The sequence below is a fragment of the Cebus imitator genome, unplaced genomic scaffold, assembly GCF_001604975.1.
Source record: "Cebus imitator isolate Cc_AM_T3 unplaced genomic scaffold, Cebus_imitator-1.0 Scaffold87, whole genome shotgun sequence".
Lineage (NCBI taxonomy): Eukaryota > Metazoa > Chordata > Mammalia > Primates > Cebidae > Cebus > Cebus imitator.
Window position 1 is genome coordinate 4,802,198 of NW_016107402.1, and position 6,777 is coordinate 4,808,974.

Genomic DNA, 6,777 nt, shown 5'->3' on the forward strand with positions numbered 1-6,777 from the left:
TGGCTCATGCCTGTAATTCCAGCACCTTGGGAGACAGAGGTGAGCATATCACTTGAGCTCAGGAGTTTGAGACCAGCCTGGGCAACATAGTAAGACCCCATCTCTACTAAAAATACTAAAAATAAGAGGGGCATGGTGGCCCACGTATCTAGTCCCATCTACTCCACAGGCTGAAGTGGGAAGATTGCTTGAGCCCAGGAGGTGGGGGTTGCAGTGAGCTGTGATTACACCATTGAACTCTAGTCTGGGTGACAGAGTGAGACCCTGTCTCAAGAAAAAAAAAAAAAGAAGAGTGAGGTGGGAACATACCCAATCTTATGGTACACATCACTGTGGGATTATAGGCATGAGCCACTGTGCCCAGCCCAGATAATTTTTAAAAATGAGCCAAGTGTGGTGGTATGTGCCTGTGGTCCCAGCTACTCAGGAGGTTGAGGCAGGAGGATCGTCTGAGGGAGGTCAAGGCTGCCGTGAGCCATGATCACACCACTTCAGTCCAGGCTCCAGCCTCTGCAATGTAGTGAGACTATCTCAAAAAAAAGAGTCAGGAGTTTTATCTTAAGATATCTTGGGGTAGACTATTTTTGAGTCAAGCCCTTCATGGCTGAAAGATGACTACAGGCTGGGTGTGGTGGCTCATGCCCTCCTGCAGTCAGTGGCTCAATTCCAACACTTTGTGAGGCCAAAGTGGGCAGATCACAAGATCAGGAGATCAAGACTATCCTAGCCCACATGGTTCACCTCCGTCTCTTCTAAAAACACAAAAAATTAGCCGGACCATGGTGGCACGAGCCTGTGGTCCCAGCTACTTGGGAGGCTGAGGCAGGAGAATTGCTTTAAACCCAGAAGGCAGAGGTTGCAGTGAGCCAAGATCAAGCTGCTACACTCCAGCCTGGGTGATAGAGCGAGACTCCGTCTCAAAAAAAAAAAAAAAAAAAGGAATGATGACTACAGTGGCTCCAAGCATCATATCCACAGAGAACAACGAAATGACAGCTACTATGTATTGAGTGCTTATCATGTGCTAGAACTACCCGGGCATTTTAAGTGTATTCACTCTTGATTTTCACAACACCCTGTGAGGAAAGTCCAATTATTTTCATTTTGCAGATGAGGAATACCAGGTACAGAAAGGTCATGTAACCTGCTTAAGACAACACAGCCAATCAGAGGCAGAGCCATGCTTTTAGCCCAGATGGTTTGACCCTGGAGCCTGCACTTTTGTGTGGCTGCATGTCACGGGCAGCATCTCAGGAAGGGAGGCTCGGGCAGGGCTCCTCCTAAGACATCTCTTCTTATTAGAGGAGGAAAATTCTCCTCAGGAGCCCCCAGCAGATTCCCCCTCCTATTTCATTGGCCAGAACGGGGTCTCATGCTTCTCCCCAACCCAACTACCAGCCGATGGGAGTGGATCAAATGTAATTATCCCAGTCACCATCCACCTGGGGGTAGTTAGTACATTGTCCTCCCACTGGAACAAAACTAGCTTCTTTTAGCAAGGAAGCAGGGGGCAAATGTCTGCCTCCAAGCAGGACCCATGGTTGGTAGCTAGGGTCTGCCAGCCCACTGGGATTGAAATAGAGTTGGCTCAGACCCCATCCCTTACTTTCCACAAGGCTTCTGCAATTTCTCAGGCTTACAATTGTGTGCCTCTGATTTCCGGCTTCTGCTGAATTCTAGCAGCTGTTCCCTTTATTTCTGCCCTGGAATTGACTCAAATGTAGATGCAGCCCGTTTCTTCTCCCAAGAAACTGTGAATACCAGACTGCTCTGTAAGCAGAATTTCACTGAAGATTTGTGGGTCCCTGGAAGAGTTATAGAGGCGGCTTAGTACACGACTGAAAGTGGCACTGGGACGTCCCTGCTCTGACAAACTGGTTTCTCAGGCATCCTCCAGCCCTGCCCACGCAGGGCTGCTGCTCCCATCTGCTGGCACCCATCTACCCCCCTCCCTCCTTCAGCCCCTGCCTCGGTGCCCCAGGGGCTTCCAGTTCTCATACATCAGACCAGGCAATTCAGTTCTCCCAAGTCCCCCCTGCTCTTCCCAAACCAGGCTGCCAAGCCAAACCCAGTAAAGGCCTTTTAAGAACAAAAGGGCCTTTTATTTAATGAAGCAGGATCTACTTTCCTTAGAAGGAAGCCATGGTTATAAATAACAACCTTCCCCTCTGGATTCCTCTAGGTGAATTGGAAATTCAAATTTCAGAATAAGCTGACAGCCAAGAGGGTCCTCACCCTGTCAGGGTCTGTCTGTGCCCCTTGGAATCCGTGGGAAATTCACAGAGAAGGAAACGGTCACTTTTCCTGTACCTGAGAAGGTAAAAATCAAAAAATCAAACTGCCTTAGAAAGATACTGTCCTCCTTGAGTTTTCTAAACTCCAATCCCCAAAACTGGTACCTCTCAGCACCTCAAGGAGTCAGCAGGCTCTCTGCCTCTGAGGCTTAAAAGCCTCCAAATTTCTTTCTTTCTTTCTTTCTTTTTCTGTTGAGACAGGGTCTCACTTTGTTGCCCAGGCTGGAGTGCAGTGATACCATCTTGGCTCCCTGCAGCCTCAACCTCCCAGGCTCAAGCCATCCTCCCACCTCAGCCTCCCACATAGCTGGGACTACAGGCACACCTCATCACATCTGGCTGATTTTTGTATTTTGTGTAGAGAAGGGTTTTCACCATGTTGGCCAGGCTGGTCTGGAACTCTTGGGCTCAGAGATCCACCCACCTTGGCCTCCCAAAGTCCTGGGATTATAGGAGTGGGACACCGCACCCAACCAGCCTCAGTAATTTTTTTTTTTTTTGAGACAGTCTCGCTCTGTTGCCCAGGCTGGAGTGCAGCAGGGCGATCTCGGCTCATTGCAACCTCTGCCTGCCAGGATCAAGCAATTCTCTTGCCTCAGCCTCCCAAGTAGCTGGGATTACAGGTGCACGCCACCATGCCTGGCTAATTTTTTATATTTTTAGTAGAGACAGGGTTTTACCATGTTGGCCAGGGTGGTCTCGAACTCCTGACCTCAGGTGATCTGCCCACCTCGGCCTCCCAAAGTGCTGGGATTACAGGTGTGAGACACCGTGCCTGGCCGGCCTCAGTGATTTCTTTTATTTTATTTTATTTATTTTTTTTTTTTTTGAAACAGAGTCTTGCTTTGTCACCAGGCTGGAGGGCAATGGCGCAATCTCGACTGGAGTCTGTTGTAAGCGATCTTGAGAGCTGAAGAAGTGAGAGGGACCCCCCCACTCGCCGTCCCTGTCCTACTGCTACAGAATCCCTGGCATCCCCACAAATGTTCCTAGACTCCATCTCGGGACCAAAGTAGCGCAGACCCGAAGCCCAGCCCTATCCTTCCTCCCAAGCATCCCACAACCTCCGGGGTAGAGGTGGTTAGTGGCACCCAGCTCCAGGCCTTGGCTGCCTCCTGTCTGCCCTCAGGGTCTGCTCAGATCAGGGCACCCCCTCCCCCAGGCTGGGGCTCAGCCTCAGCATCCTCGTCATAGGCTCACACATGGGGATTTCCACAACTTTCCAGCCCTGTCTCCCTGTTCAAGGGTTTGGCCTCAGGCAGGACTACAGCTGAGTTGCAGAGAAGGGAGAAGAGCGGGGAGAGAGCCAAGTTGTTCAGGTTGCCCCAGGGGGGAGAGGAGGAAGGAAAAGAGGAGGTGGGGAGGGAGCAAAGAGCCTCAGAACCCAAGCATGGGGCGGCCTCAGGAAGGTGACTTCTGTTTTTCTCCCTGTGTGCTGTGTCTTTAGGAAAATCCTGCTCACACAACAGCTTAACAGCCTTATACCTTCAGTTGTTCTGGGTGCAGGGAAAAATGTCCTGCAGTTCTTGCCCCTTATTTGGGTCAACTCCAGGGCAGAAATAAAGGCGACAGCTGCAAGGAATCTGCAAAAGCAGTACAGCGGCCATGAGCACATGAGCCCCCAGAGCTGGCAGAAACCTCGGAGGCTTTGTGCAGCCACGGTGACGGCCACGTCTGGCTGGCACTCACCTTATGCCAGTCTCTCGGGAGGAGTCAGCGGGTGCAGACAGGGTTATATCTTTTCTTCTCTTCCATGCTGGGATTCTTAAAGTGGGGTCCCTGAACCAGCAGCGTCAGCTCATCTGGAAACTTGTGAGGAATGCAGATTTGACCCCATCTCAGACCTACCAAAGCCTCTGGTGGTGGAACCTGGAAGTTTTTTTTTTTTTTTTTTTGAGTCCAAGTCTTGCTGTGTTGCCCAGGCTGGAGTGCAGCGGTGCAATCTCAGCTCACTGCAACCTCTGCCTCCCGAGTTCAAGTGATTCTCCTGCCTCAGCCTCCTGAGTAGCTTGGATTACAGGTGTCTAGCCCACCCCAGCTAATTTTTGTACTTTTAGTAGAGACTGGGTTTTGCCACGTTGGCCAAGCTGGTCTCAAACTCCTGATCTCCGGTGATCCTAGGCTTCCCAAAGTGCTGGGATTACAAGCATGAGCCACCACGCCCAGCCTGAAAATTGGTTATTTGTTTATTTGTTGGAAGTTGTTTTTTTTAAACCCTCAGGTGACTCTGAGGCTCCCAGAGCCTGAGAAGCACCAGTCTATGGGCACAGGGCCCTGCACTGGGTCAGGTGTGTGTACATGTGGTATCCCCATTCCTCTCTGCCTCTATTTGTTTAGGGGCAGGCATAGAATCCAGTTCTAGTCAATGAGACAGAAGGCATTTCTGGAACGGTCCCGAACCTCCTTATGAAACAAGGAGGATGTCTGAGGAGACGCTCTGCCATGGCCTTTTGCCTTTAGACACTGCCAGAGGGGTTAGAAGCAGGGGCTCCACGGTCAGGCAGCTGGGGTGTGTCCTAGGGGAGAGAGCAAGGGACAGTGGGACAGAGTAACAACAGTAATAGCAGCTAATGCAGGCCCTATTCTAAGCACCTCACGTGGCATATTTCTCCCTCAACCAGTCCTGAGGTAGGTTCTGTTATTTCCATTTTATAAATGAGGAAACTGGCCGGGCGCGGTGGCTCAAGCCTGTAATCCCAGCACTGTGGGAGGCCGAGGCGGGTGGATCACGAGGTCAAGAGATCGAGACCATCCTGGTCAACTTGGTGAAACCCTGTCTCTACTAAAAATACAAAAAATTAGCTGGACATCGTGGCGCGTGCCTGTAATCCCAGCGACTCAGGAGGCTGAGGCAGGAGAATTGCCTGAACCCAGGAGGCGGAGGTTGCGGTGAGCCGAGATCGCGCCATTGCACTCCAGCCTGGGTAACAAGAGCGAAACTCCGTCTCAAAAAAAAAAATAAATAAATAAATAAATAAATAAATAAATGAGGAAACTGAGGCACGAACAGGTTTTGTTTATTTGTTTGTTTTTGAGATGGAGTTTTGCTTTGTCACCCAGGCTGGAGTGCAGTGGTGAGATCTTGGCTTACTGCAACCTCTGCCTCCTGGGTTCAAGCGACTCTCTGCTTCAGCCTCCTGAATAACTGGGACTACAGCGCCGCGCCCAGCTAATATTTTGTATTTTTAGTAGAGATGGAGTTTCTCCGTGTTACCCCGGCTGATTTTTGAACTCCTTGGCTCAAGCAATCTGCCCACCTCTGCCTCCCAAAGTGCTGGGATTACAGGCATGAGCCACCATGTCTGGCCTGATTTACCTTTTAAAAGTCACTGAAATGCTTTGCTCATAAAATTCTCTGCTGGGGACAAGCCAGACACACTTGCATGTCCCATTCTTCAGCCTCTTTTTCTCCCTGAGACATCAGTCCGTTAGCATCTTGAGTGACTGGGACCAGGGTGACTCAACGGCAGATGCTGATGGCTGAGAGCCACAAAGATGATCTTGGGAGATTGAATTATAGGTGATTTGTTTTAGTTATTTTTAAATTTTTTTTTTATTTTTTTGAGACTGAGTCTCACTCTTTCGCCAGGGTGGAGTGCAGTGGTGTGATCTTGGCTCACTGTAACCCCCTCCTCCCATTCGAAGTGATTCTTTTGCCTCAGCCTCTGGAGTACTTGGTATTACAGGCATGCGCCACTACACCCAGCTAATCTTTGCATTTTTAGTAGAGACAGGGTTTCAACAAGTTGGCCAGGCTGGTCTCGAACTCCTAATGTCAAGTAATCCACCCACCTTGGCTTCCTACAAGTGTTGAGATTACAGGCGTGAGCCACCACTCCCAACCAGGTGATTTGTTTTAAACCTGAAGTTTTACATTTTTAAATTTTCTATAATAAGTGACCATATGTCACTTGCTACTTAAAAGTTTTTTGTTTTTTTTTTTTTGAGACAGAGTATCACTCTATCACCCAGGCTGGAGTGCAGTAGTGTGATCTCAGCTTACTGCAACCTCCGCCTCCTGGGTTCAAGGGATTCTCCTGTCTCAGCTTCCCAAGTAGCTGGGATTACAGGTGCATGCCACCATGCCCAGCTAATTTTTTTTTGTCTTTTTAGTAGAGACAGGGTTTCACCATATGGACCAGGATGGTCTTGATATCTTGACCTCGTGATCTGCCCACCTCCGCCTCCCAAAGTGCTGGTATTACAGGCATGAGCCACGTGCCTGGCCTTTTTGTTTTGTTTTGTTTTGTTTTTGAGATGGAGTTTTGCTCTTGTCACCCAGGCTGGAGTGCAATGGTGCGATCATAGCTCACTGCAACCTCTGCTTCTTGGGTTTAAGTGATTCTCCTGCCTCAGCATCCTGAGTAGCTGGGACTACAGGCCCTTGCCACCGTGCCCGGCTAATTTTTGTATTTTTAATAGAAATGGGTTTTCACCATGTTGGCCAGGCTGGTCTCAAACTCCTGACCTCCGGTGATTCGCC

The 6,777-nt window shown here is 49.7% G+C and overlaps 1 long non-coding RNA gene across 1 annotated transcript; it reads right to left on the bottom strand.

Annotated features, from left to right (window-relative positions):
* Nucleotides 1-2,078: 2,078 nt before the first annotated feature.
* Nucleotides 2,079-4,135, bottom strand: LOC119472134. Its single transcript, XR_005201245.1, has 2 exons — nucleotides 3,984-4,135; nucleotides 2,079-2,310 (listed from the first exon to the last, which is right to left on the bottom strand). It is a non-coding gene; the product is annotated as an uncharacterized LOC119472134 (long non-coding RNA).
* Between the last annotated feature and the right edge of the window lie 2,642 nt (nucleotides 4,136-6,777).